The following is a 14,458-nucleotide window of genomic DNA, read 5'->3' on the forward strand; positions in this document are numbered from 1 at the left end:
TCTCAGTTTGAAATTGCACACATATTTTTGTATTACAGCTAGAATTTGATATAAAAAAAGATGATGTGGTATAATTGCCAATGAAGTTTTGATTTACAATTAAGTCATTTTTTTACTCTTGTGATTGGTTCAGGTAAAGATTAACCACTAATTGTACCCTTGTCAATGATATTTGTAGGAAGTAGTTTTATAAGCATTTACACATCATTTTGATTTCCATGCTGACTAGTTTGTCCTGTCCGCTATGTCATGATTCATTCACCTGACACTGCCTGAAACTTTTGGATTGTGTATATATGTATTAATTGTGATTGAGTTAGTCATTTCTGTGTATTTATATTATATATGGTACATAGAATTTCTTTTATTCTGACAGAAAAGAAATACCATTCAGTTGCCTCCAATCTCAGCAGGTGATGGGAAATAAGTTTTCTGATTTTGACATGTTTGAGATGAACCTTAAAATATTATGGCACTTGATAATGAAAAAACAATTGATTGATTGTGCTGAATGTCATGTAAGCACTTTTGGCTATTTCTTGGCTGTCCATTTGTATTGGTGAACACTGGTAGACAGGGATTTAATATGAAATGAGCAGCAGAAAAAAATAGGTCACTATTTCCAACTTCATGGTATAAACATGATTAATGTAAATTATAAGGTTGAGAAATTGAGATGATATATATGACAAGGTTGTTAATTGAATCATAGGTACATGTACATGTATCTGAAACTAATTGGATGTGGGGTTTTTTTCACAGATGCGATTAAAATTAGTCTTGTATATATATATATGCATCCGATATTTGTCAAACTGGTTATCGCTTTATGATATAGTGTAAGCATAAATAATGAGAGCTCAAGGTACATTTTTTTGAAGTATGGGGTACTCAATGCTGTAGCAAGCCATACAAAATACTGGCCTGGTAACTGGTGAAAATTCATATTCATTCATAGGCAAAAAAATTACCCTACCCCACCAGAATAAAATTCAAAAAGACCTCCCAATCATGATTTACAAATTGATACCAGTCACACTTGAGATACAGGAGATATTCAACTAGTAAAATGTGAATATTTATATGCAGGTAGGAGTTAATATTTATGATTTAAACATTCATTGTCAATGACAAAGAGCAAACAAAAAAATCATGAATTTTGGTATAAAGTTCTGTATGAAAATGCTACTTTTTTCATTAAAATTTTAATGCTTCCCAATATACAAGCACTAGAAGAGACTTTATAGTATACTATTAATTATATAATGAACTTGCATTTGCAAAAATGAGAACTGCACTATGAGTGACCCCAGATGAGGATTCCGGATTTTGACAAAAAAGGGGGGGGGGGGGTGTGTCCATACACTAATCGAAGTTATGGACATATAAGAAGTGTATACATTAACCATACATTGGTTGATACACAAGGGATCAGAGCCCACATGAATCCGCCTCTGCCATTTCAGCCATTTGCGGTGATATACACAAGACTCAAGAGGCGGAATGCAAGAAGATGTAAATATTCTATTTTATGAAAGTCCAGCCTGTCACAATAAAAATTCCCTGAAAAAAAAACCAATACTGAATAGGAAGCTTCAATAAATTAAGCAAGCAATACGAGAATATTTGTTTATTCGCTCCAACATGACGTTATTATATATGAAACGCTACACGGTGAGTACAAAAAATACACTGAGTTTTTTCCGTCAGCCGATCCGACTACTGCAGGGTCATTCAAACGTTTTTCTCTCACATTTCAAGGCGATAATACTACATCATGCTAAATTAATTGAAAAGGGCAGGTGCAAGAGCTATACCAACCCACTTGATTCTGGTATTGGTAGAAAGGCCACATTTCAAATTTTTCAAAAAGTGCTGTGCCTAGTTATATAGCGTTCGTGTAAAAGAAATTTCACAACCCGAAGTGCCAAAAAGTCAATAAATCGAAAAAATTCTCCACGTTTTATTGTTTTTTATTTACAACACCTCTATTAAAAACTAGGCACAGCACTTTTCCAGCAAAATAAGTAATCCTGATTACAGTGAGCCAAAAACCAGGGCGATCGGATTTCATCTTGCACCTGCCCTTTTGACTTTTTTAGGAAATGTCCTTACTTTCAGTTTGAAGTCACGTGACACTAGTGTATTTATATTTTTCTATAAATAAAAGTTTGGAATGTGATTCAGAAAAGAAATTTAACTTTGAGTTCAATATGATTTTTCCTGTGTATAAAAATGGGATATTTCTTGAAACGCCCTTAACGTCGCTGCGTAAGTTCCACATTATCTTTCATTATATCGGTTTAAATCAATAAACGAAAACATTGTTCAAACATTTTAAATACGACATTATTTTTTTATACTATGTCTGTCAGACAAAGACATTAACTGTGCATTACTTACAGCTTCATAATTTGATGTGAGAGTTACCACAACTGTCACTTTCTTTCCTAATCATGATTAAACTTTATATTGAGTCTTAACAATCAATGTTTGACCACAAACATAATATAAATTTAATACTAGTTTAATCACGATACATCTAAATCAGGAAATGGTTATATGAACCCTGCCAGATGAACATATTCATCTGACAATCATTCCATGCCAAATATATAAAGTCTCAAATTGGATATAAATTTGTGAGGCAGGCGTGCCCAAAGCAAATAATGTCCAGTGAACTTCATCCGATGGGTATGCAAATATTTCACTCATCGCTTTCACAAACTATAGTCGACCTACTGCCGATATTACATTTGTGAGACTTACCTAATTTCAGAACTTAAATTTGACCACTGAAACTTAAACTTGATTAAACGGCCAAAAACCCATACATACAGACATGTATATCTGCATATTATTTCTTAAACTAAACATAGTTGACTACTGCAACTAGTATCTGAGAAAAGGACCTAGTCATGCAACCATTCAATTGATTTATTAACCATGAACTTACAATCAAAGACTGATGAACCCTTAATTTAACAATCACCCATACACAAAAATAGTTTATCGTCTCTTATAGCATCGGAGAAAGATCTTTTCATGAAATCTGAACATTGACCAATGAACCATAACAATGGTCTGTCAACTGCTATATGAAAATAAAAATTGTTAAGTCCATTCCACCAACCAATAATAAATTTTCTATAAAGACCAGCTGGTATATTTTCTACTGTTCTTGTTATGTACACGTACACTTTATTTTTTTAACATGTTGATATTATGATATTTTGGCTTCGCCATATATTGAGTAAGTATTTATATTTCATTGATAATTATAACCAGAAGTTAGTGTGTATTGTCTTTCATCGTCTCCTGGCATTTTTAATTTCAAAGAATTTGGAGGACTCAGGTAAATTCTTTTACGTTTCTAATTTGTTCTAATCCGATTTGAATCAGACCTTTGTTCTGTCAGATTTGCTTGTCGCTCATAAATTCGCTCGTAAAGACAAAAGTTTTGTTAAATTTCAAATCATTAGGAATGCTCGAAAGTACAGATTTGGAAGGCAGCGCTGTGCAAATATGTCAAAAAGGCAACAACCCGACCTAAGAGCAGATCCCGAGGTCACCAATGGCACACATTTGGAAAGAGTATCAACGTCTCATTACTTGCGTTTTGCCTAGTATTATAAATGGCGTTCTATATTTCCTATTTAATCATGTTTGCTTTGTTTTCAAAGTTCGTATAATCTAGATTTGTCCAATATTACCTATAATATTCCTTTGATGACATTTGTTTTTCTAGTTACTTGCATTCAAGTCATTCATTTGTACTCTAGTGTATAAGTGTCTCATTAGGTATCATATGCCATATCTGTATTGTCACATTAAATGCTAGTTTATGAATTACAGTAAGAGGTATCAATCAATATGCATATAGGGCTATTGAAAATAGTAAATATTGAACATTTAAAAAAAAAAGTATAAGGTACGATTGCTTCGGAGATGTTCAATTTTTTTTATGGTATTTTTTGTAAAAATATTTCAAAATCAACACATTTCATGTGTTTAAGTTAGTTTTCATAGGTTACCAGAAGTACTATTAAGGTTCATCGGGTTTCTGGTTTATGGATGTTTATAGATACAATTTTGTATTCATACAAAGCATTCGTTGTCCTGTTTCAAACTCTGTCATGTACTCTAATATGAACGTGAAAATGACGGCTACAGATAAAGGTTAGAATTTTATCATCTTGTTCTTTTCTCATGATTCGCAAATTTTTTAACATGATGACAATGCTGTTCTTTTAAGCTGTTCAAAATTAAAGTGACGGTCTTATTCGGAAAGTAATACACTTCATCGTTGTAAATATTGTTCTGGTCAAAATATATATCCCGACATAACTCAGAACTTCAGAACACTTGCGGAACAACACGTAACTATATAGGAAATATCATTTTTGTTAACAATACGTTGTAAGTAGGACATAAGTTCCACATTATCTTTCATTATATCGGTTTAAATCAATAAACGAAAACATTGTTCAAACATTTTAAATACGACATTATTTTTTTAAACTATGTCTGTCAGACAAAGACATTAACTGTGCATTACTTACAGCTTCATAATTTGATGTGAGAGTTACCACAACTGTCACTTTCTTTCTTAATCATGATTAAACTTTATATTGAGTCTTAACAATCAATGGTTGACCACAAACATAATATAAATTTAATACTAGTTTAATCACGATACATCTAAATCAGGAAATGGTTATATGAACCCTGCCAGATGAACATATTCATCTGACAATCATTCCATGCCAAATATATAAAGTCTCAAATTGGATATAAATTTGTGAGGCAGGCGTGTCCAAAGCAAATAATGTCCAGTGAACTTCATCCGATGGGTATGCAAATATTTCACTCATCGCTTTCACAAACTATAGTCGACCTACTGCCGATATTACATTTGTGAGACTTACCTAATTTCAGAACTTAAATTTGACCACTGAAACTTAAACTTGATTAAACGGCCAAAAACCCATACATACAGACATGTATATCTGCATATTATTTCTTAAACTAAACATAGTTGACTACTGCAACTAGTATCTGAGAAAAGGACCTAGTCATGCAACCATTCAATTGATTTATTAACCATGAACTTACAATCAAAGACTGATGAACCCTTAATTTAACAATCACCCATACACAAAAATAGTTTATCGTCTCTTATAGCATCGGAGAAAGATCTTTTCATGAAATCTGAACATTGACCAATGAACCATAACAATGGTCTGTCAACTGCTATATGAAAATAAAAATTGTAAGTCCATTCCACCAACCAATAATAAATTTTCTATAAAGACCAGCTGGTATATTTTCTACTGTTCTTGTTATGTACACGTACACTTTATTTTTTTAACATGTTGATATTATGATATTTTGGCTTCGCCATATATTGAGTAAGTATTTATATTTCATTGATAATTCTAACCAGAAGTTAGTGTGTATTATCTTTCATCGTCTCCTGGCATTTTTAATTTCAAAGAATTTGGAGGACTCAGGTAAATTCTTTTACGTTTCTAATTTGTTCTAATCCGATTTGAATCAGACCTTTGTTCTGTCAGATTTGCTTGTCGCTCATAAATTCGCTCGTAAAGACAAAAGTTTTGTTAAATTTCAAATCATTAGGAATGCTCGAAAGTACAGATTTGGAAGGCAGCGCTGTGCAAATATGTCAAAAAGGCAACAACCCGACCTAAGAGCAGATCCCGAGGTCACCAATGGCACACATTTGGAAAGAGTATCAACGTCTCATTACTTGCGTTTAGCCTAGTATTATAAATGGCGTTCTATATTTCCTATTTAATCATGTTTGCTTTGTTTTCAAAGTTCGTATAATCTAGATTTGTCCAATATTACCTATAATATTCCTTTGAAGACATTTGTTTTTCTAGTTGCTTGCATTCAAGTCATTCATTTGTACTCTAGTGTATAAGTGTCTCATTAGGTATCATATGCCATATCTGTATTGTCACATTAAATGCTAGTTTATGAATTACAGTAAGAGGTATCAATCAATATGCATATAGGGCTATTGAAAATAGTAAATATTGAACATTTAAAAAAAAAAAAGTATAAGGTACGATTTCTTCGGAGATGTTCAATTTTTTTTATGGTATTTTTTGTAAAAATATTTCAAAATCAACACATTTCATGTGTTTAAGTTAGTTTTCATAGGTTACCAGAAGTACTATTAAGGTTCATCGGGTTTCTGGTTCATGGATGTTTATAGATACAATTTTGTATTCATACAAAGCATTCGTTGTCCTGTTTCAAACTCTGTCATGTACTCTAATATGAACGTGAAAATGACGGCTACAGATAAAGGTTAGAATTTTATCATCTTGTTCTTTTCTCATGATTCGCAAATTTTTTAACATGATGACAATGCTGTTCTTTTAAGCTGTTCAAAATTAAAGTGACGGTCTTATTCGGAAAGTAATACACTTCATCGTTGTAAATATTGTTCTGGTCAAAATATATATCCCGACATAACTCAGAACTTCAGAACACTTGCGGAACAACACGTAACTATATAGGAAATATCATTTTTGTTAACAATACGTTGTAAGTAGGACATAAGTTCCACATTATCTTTCATTATATCGGTTTAAATCAATAAACGAAAACATTGTTCAAACATTTTAAATACGACATTATTTTTTTAAACTATGTCTGTCAGACAAAGACATTAACTGTGCATTACTTACAGCTTCATAATTTGATGTGAGAGTTACCACAACTGTCACTTTCTTTCCTAATCATGATTAAACTTTATATTGAGTCTTAACAATCAATGTTTGACCACAAACATAATATAAATTTAATACTAGTTTAATCACGATACATCTAAATCAGGAAATGGTTATATGAACCCTGCCAGATGAACATATTCATCTGACAATCATTCCATGCCAAATATATAAAGTCTCAAATTGGATATAAATTTGTGAGGCAGGCGTGTCCAAAGCAAATAATGTCCAGTGAACTTCATCCGATGGGTATGCAAATATTTCACTCATCGCTTTCACAAACTATAGTCGACCTACTGCCGATATTACATTTGTGAGACTTACCTAATTTCAGAACTTAAATTTGACCACTGAAACTTAAACTTGATTAAACGGTCAAAAACCCATACATACAGACATGTATATCTGCATATTATTTCTTAAACTAAACATAGTTGACTACTGCAACTAGTATCTGAGAAAAGGACCTAGTCATGCAACCATTAAATTGATTTATTAACCATGAACTTACAATCAAAGACTGATGAACCCTTAATTTAACAATCACTCATACACAAAAATAGTTTATCGTCTCTTATAGCATCGGAGAAAGATCTTTTCATGAAATCTGAATATTGACCAATGAACCATAACAATGGTCTGTCAACTGCTATATGAAAATAAAAATTGTTAAGTCCATTCCACCAACCAATAATAAAATTTTCTATAAAGACCAGCTGGTATATTTTTTACTGTTCTTGTTATGTACACGTACACTTTATTTTTTTAACATGTTGATATTATGATATTTTGGCTTCGCCATATATTGAGTAAGCATTTATATTTCATTGATAATTATAACCAGAAGTTAGTGTGTATTGTCTTTCATCGTCTCCTGGCATTTTTAATTTCAAAGAATTTGGAGGACTCAGGTAAATTCTTTTACGTTTCTAATTTGTTCTAATCCGATTTGAATCAGACCTTTGTTCTGTCAGATTTGCTTGTCGCTCATAAATTCGCTCGTAAAGACAAAAGTTTTGTTAAATTTCAAATCATTAGGAATGCTCGAAAGTACAGATTTAGAAGGCAGCGCTGTGCAAATATGTCAAAAAGGCAACAACCCGACCTAAGAGCAGATCTCGAGGTCACCAATGGCACACATTTGGAAAGAGTATCAACGTCTAATTACTTGCGTTTAGCCTAGTATTATAAATGGCGTTCTATATTTCCTATTTAATCATGTTTGCTTTGTTTTCAAAGTTCGTATAATCTAGATTTGTTCAATATTACCTATAATATTCCTTTGATGACATTTGTTTTTCTAGTTGCTTGCATTCAAGTCATTCATTTGTACTCTAGTGTATAAGTGTCTCATTAGGTATCATATGCCATATCTGTATTGTCACATTAAATGCTAGTTTATGAATTACAGTAAGAGGTATCAATCAATATGCATATAGGGCTATTGAAAATAGTAAATATTGAACATTTAAAAAAAAAGTATAAGGTACGATTGCTTCGGAGATGTTCAATTTTTTTTATGGTATTTTTTGTAAAAATATTTCAAAATCAACACATTTCATGTGTTTAAGTTAGTTTTCATAGGTTACCAGAAGTACTATTAAGGTTCATCGGGTTTCTGGTTTATGGATGTTTATAGATACAATTTTGTATTCATACAAAGCATTCGTTGTCCTGTTTCAAACTCTGTCATGTACTCTAATATGAACGTGAAAATGACGGCTACAGATAAAGGTTAGAATTTTATCATCTTGTTCTTTTCTCATGATTCGCAAATTTTTTAACATGACAATGCTGTTCTTTTAAGCTGTTCAAAATTAAAGTGACGGTCTTATTCGGAAAGTAATACACTTCATCGTTGTAAATATTGTTCTGGTCAAAATATATATCCCGACATAACTCAGAACTTCAGAACACTTGCGGAACAACACGTAACTATATAGGAAATATCATTTTTGTTAACAACACGTTGTAAGTAGGACATAAGTTCCACATTATCTTTCATTATATCGGTTTAAATCAATAAACGAAAACATTGTTCAAACATTTTAAATACGACATTATTTTTTTAAACTATGTCTGTCAGACAAAGACATTAACTGTGCATTACTTACAGCTTCATAATTTGATGTGAGAGTTACCACAACTGTCACTTTCTTTCCTAATCATGATTAAACTTTATATTGAGTCTTAACAATCAATGTTTGACCACAAACATAATATAAATTTAATACTAGTTTAATCACGATACATCTAAATCAGGAAATGGTTATATGAACCCTGCCAGATGAACATATTCATCTGACAATCATTCCATGCCAAATATATAAAGTCTCAAATTGGATATAAATTTGTGAGGCAGGCGTGCCCAAAGCAAATAATGTCCAGTGAACTTCATCCGATGGGTATGCAAATATTTCACTCATCGCTTTCACAAACTATAGTCGACCTACTGCCGATATTACATTTGTGAGACTTACCTAATTTCAGAACTTAAATTTGACCACTGAAACTTAAACTTGATTAAACGGCCAAAAACCCATACATACAGACATGTATATCTGCATATTATTTCTTAAACTAAACATAGTTGACTACTGCAACTAGTATCTGAGAAAAGGACCTAGTCATGCAACCATTCAATTGATTTATTAACCATGAACTTACAATCAAAGACTGATGAACCCTTAATTTAACAATCACCCATACACAAAAATAGTTTATCGTCTCTTATAGCATCGGAGAAAGATCTTTTCATGAAATCTGAACATTGACCAATGAACCATAACAATGGTCTGTCAACTGCTATATGAAAATAAAAATTGTAAGTCCATTCCACCAACCAATAATAAATTTTCTATAAAGACCAGCTGGTATATTTTCTACTGTTCTTGTTATGTACACGTACACTTTATTTTTTTAACATGTTGATATTATGATATTTTGGCTTCGCCATATATTGAGTAAGTATTTATATTTCATTGATAATTCTAACCAGAAGTTAGTGTGTATTATCTTTCATCGTCTCCTGGCATTTTTAATTTCAAAGAATTTGGAGGACTCAGGTAAATTCTTTTACGTTTCTAATTTGTTCTAATCCGATTTGAATCAGACCTTTGTTCTGTCAGATTTGCTTGTCGCTCATAAATTCGCTCGTAAAGACAAAAGTTTTGTTAAATTTCAAATCATTAGGAATGCTCGAAAGTACAGATTTGGAAGGCAGCGCTGTGCAAATATGTCAAAAAGGCAACAACCCGACCTAAGAGCAGATCCCGAGGTCACCAATGGCACACATTTGGAAAGAGTATCAACGTCTCATTACTTGCGTTTAGCCTAGTATTATAAATGGCGTTCTATATTTCCTATTTAATCATGTTTGCTTTGTTTTCAAAGTTCGTATAATCTAGATTTGTCCAATATTACCTATAATATTCCTTTGAAGACATTTGTTTTTCTAGTTGCTTGCATTCAAGTCATTCATTTGTACTCTAGTGTATAAGTGTCTCATTAGGTATCATATGCCATATCTGTATTGTCACATTAAATGCTAGTTTATGAATTACAGTAAGAGGTATCAATCAATATGCATATAGGGCTATTGAAAATAGTAAATATTGAACATTTAAAAAAAAAAAAGTATAAGGTACGATTTCTTCGGAGATGTTCAATTTTTTTTATGGTATTTTTTGTAAAAATATTTCAAAATCAACACATTTCATGTGTTTAAGTTAGTTTTCATAGGTTACCAGAAGTACTATTAAGGTTCATCGGGTTTCTGGTTTATGGATGTTTATAGATACAATTTTGTATTCATACAAAGCATTCGTTGTCCTGTTTCAAACTCTGTCATGTACTCTAATATGAACGTGAAAATGACGGCTACAGATAAAGGTTAGAATTTTATCATCTTGTTCTTTTCTCATGATTCGCAAATTTTTTAACATGATGACAATGCTGTTCTTTTAAGCTGTTCAAAATTAAAGTGACGGTCTTATTCGGAAAGTAATACACTTCATCGTTGTAAATATTGTTCTGGTCAAAATATATATCCCGACATAACTCAGAACTTCAGAACACTTGCGGAACAACACGTAACTATATAGGAAATATCATTTTTGTTAACAATACGTTGTAAGTAGGACATAAGTTCCACATTATCTTTCATTATATCGGTTTAAATCAATAAACGAAAACATTGTTCAAACATTTTAAATACGACATTATTTTTTTAAACTATGTCTGTCAGACAAAGACATTAACTGTGCATTACTTACAGCTTCATAATTTGATGTGAGAGTTACCACAACTGTCACTTTCTTTCTTAATCATGATTAAACTTTATATTGAGTCTTAACAATCAATGTTTGACCACAAACATAATATAAATTTAATACTAGTTTAATCACGATACATCTAAATCAGGAAATGGTTATATGAACCCTGCCAGATGAACATATTCATCTGACAATCATTCCATGCCAAATATATAAAGTCTCAAATTGGATATAAATTTGTGAGGCAGGCGTGTCCAAAGCAAATAATGTCCAGTGAACTTCATCCGATGGGTATGCAAATATTTCACTCATCGCTTTCACAAACTATAGTCGACCTACTGCCGATATTACATTTGTGAGACTTACCTAATTTCAGAACTTAAATTTGACCACTGAAACTTAAACTTGATTAAACGGCCAAAAACCCATACATACAGACATGTATATCTGCATATTATTTCTTAAACTAAACATAGTTGACTACTGCAACTAGTATCTGAGAAAAGGACCTAGTCATGCAACCATTCAATTGATTTATTAACCATGAACTTACAATCAAAGACTGATGAACCCTTAATTTAACAATCACCCATACACAAAAATAGTTTATCGTCTCTTATAGCATCGGAGAAAGATCTTTTCATGAAATCTGAACATTGACCAATGAACCATAACAATGGTCTGTCAACTGCTATATGAAAATAAAAATTGTAAGTCCATTCCACCAACCAATAATAAATTTTCTATAAAGACCAGCTGGTATATTTTCTACTGTTCTTGTTATGTACACGTACACTTTATTTTTTTAACATGTTGATATTATGATATTTTGGCTTCGCCATATATTGAGTAAGTATTTATATTTCATTGATAATTCTAACCAGAAGTTAGTGTGTATTATCTTTCATCGTCTCCTGGCATTTTTAATTTCAAAGAATTTGGAGGACTCAGGTAAATTCTTTTACGTTTCTAATTTGTTCTAATCCGATTTGAATCAGACCTTTGTTCTGTCAGATTTGCTTGTCGCTCATAAATTCGCTCGTAAAGACAAAAGTTTTGTTAAATTTCAAATCATTAGGAATGCTCGAAAGTACAGATTTGGAAGGCAGCGCTGTGCAAATATGTCAAAAAGGCAACAACCCGACCTAAGAGCAGATCCCGAGGTCACCAATGGCACACATTTGGAAAGAGTATCAACGTCTCATTACTTGCGTTTAGCCTAGTATTATAAATGGCGTTCTATATTTCCTATTTAATCATGTTTGCTTTGTTTTCAAAGTTCGTATAATCTAGATTTGTCCAATATTACCTATAATATTCCTTTGAAGACATTTGTTTTTCTAGTTGCTTGCATTCAAGTCATTCATTTGTACTCTAGTGTATAAGTGTCTCATTAGGTATCATATGCCATATCTGTATTGTCACATTAAATGCTAGTTTATGAATTACAGTAAGAGGTATCAATCAATATGCATATAGGGCTATTGAAAATAGTAAATATTGAACATTTAAAAAAAAAAAAAGTATAAGGTACGATTTCTTCGGAGATGTTCAATTTTTTTTATGGTATTTTTTGTAAAAATATTTCAAAATCAACACATTTCATGTGTTTAAGTTAGTTTTCATAGGTTACCAGAAGTACTATTAAGGTTCATCGGGTTTCTGGTTCATGGATGTTTATAGATACAATTTTGTATTCATACAAAGCATTCGTTGTCCTGTTTCAAACTCTGTCATGTACTCTAATATGAACGTGAAAATGACGGCTACAGATAAAGGTTAGAATTTTATCATCTTGTTCTTTTCTCATGATTCGCAAATTTTTTAACATGATGACAATGCTGTTCTTTTAAGCTGTTCAAAATTAAAGTGACGGTCTTATTCGGAAAGTAATACACTTCATCGTTGTAAATATTGTTCTGGTCAAAATATATATCCCGACATAACTCAGAACTTCAGAACACTTGCGGAACAACACGTAACTATATAGGAAATATCATTTTTGTTAACAATACGTTGTAAGTAGGACATAAGTTCCACATTATCTTTCATTATATCGGTTTAAATCAATAAACGAAAACATTGTTCAAACATTTTAAATACGACATTATTTTTTTAAACTATGTCTGTCAGACAAAGACATTAACTGTGCATTACTTACAGCTTCATAATTTGATGTGAGAGTTACCACAACTGTCACTTTCTTTCCTAATCATGATTAAACTTTATATTGAGTCTTAACAATCAATGTTTGACCACAAACATAATATAAATTTAATACTAGTTTAATCACGATACATCTAAATCAGGAAATGGTTATATGAACCCTGCCAGATGAACATATTCATCTGACAATCATTCCATGCCAAATATATAAAGTCTCAAATTGGATATAAATTTGTGAGGCAGGCGTGTCCAAAGCAAATAATGTCCAGTGAACTTCATCCGATGGGTATGCAAATATTTCACTCATCGCTTTCACAAACTATAGTCGACCTACTGCCGATATTACATTTGTGAGACTTACCTAATTTCAGAACTTAAATTTGACCACTGAAACTTAAACTTGATTAAACGGTCAAAAACCCATACATACAGACATGTATATCTGCATATTATTTCTTAAACTAAACATAGTTGACTACTGCAACTAGTATCTGAGAAAAGGACCTAGTCATGCAACCATTCAATTGATTTATTAACCATGAACTTACAATCAAAGACTGATGAACCCTTAATTTAACAATCACTCATACACAAAAATAGTTTATCGTCTCTTATAGCATCGGAGAAAGATCTTTTCATGAAATCTGAATATTGACCAATGAACCATAACAATGGTCTGTCAACTGCTATATGAAAATAAAAATTGTTAAGTCCATTCCACCAACCAATAATAAAATTTTCTATAAAGACCAGCTGGTATATTTTTTACTGTTCTTGTTATGTACACGTACACTTTATTTTTTTAACATGTTGATATTATGATATTTTGGCTTCGCCATATATTGAGTAAGCATTTATATTTCATTGATAATTATAACCAGAAGTTAGTGTGTATTGTCTTTCATCGTCTCCTGGCATTTTTAATTTCAAAGAATTTGGAGGACTCAGGTAAATTCTTTTACGTTTCTAATTTGTTCTAATCCGATTTGAATCAGACCTTTGTTCTGTCAGATTTGCTTGTCGCTCATAAATTCGCTCGTAAAGACAAAAGTTTTGTTAAATTTCAAATCATTAGGAATGCTCGAAAGTACAGATTTAGAAGGCAGCGCTGTGCAAATATGTCAAAAAGGCAACAACCCGACCTAAGAGCAGATCTCGAGGTCACCAATGGCACACATTTGGAAAGAGTATCAACGTCTAATTACTTGCGTTTAGCCTAGTATTATAAATGGCGTTCTATATTTCCTATTTAAT

General features: G+C 31.8%; 1 protein-coding gene across 6 annotated transcripts in view; it reads right to left on the reverse strand.

The window, feature by feature from the left end:
- Nucleotides 1-14,458, reverse strand: part of LOC127716004 (transcription intermediary factor 1-alpha-like) — a 431,824-nt gene that overhangs the window by 50,084 nt on the left and 367,282 nt on the right. The gene's annotated exons all lie outside the window — the stretch shown is intronic.

The sequence above is a fragment of the Mytilus californianus genome, unplaced genomic scaffold, assembly GCF_021869535.1.
Source record: "Mytilus californianus isolate M0D057914Y unplaced genomic scaffold, xbMytCali1.0.p SCAF_9, whole genome shotgun sequence".
In the NCBI taxonomy this organism is placed as follows: Eukaryota; Metazoa; Mollusca; class Bivalvia; order Mytilida; family Mytilidae; genus Mytilus; species Mytilus californianus.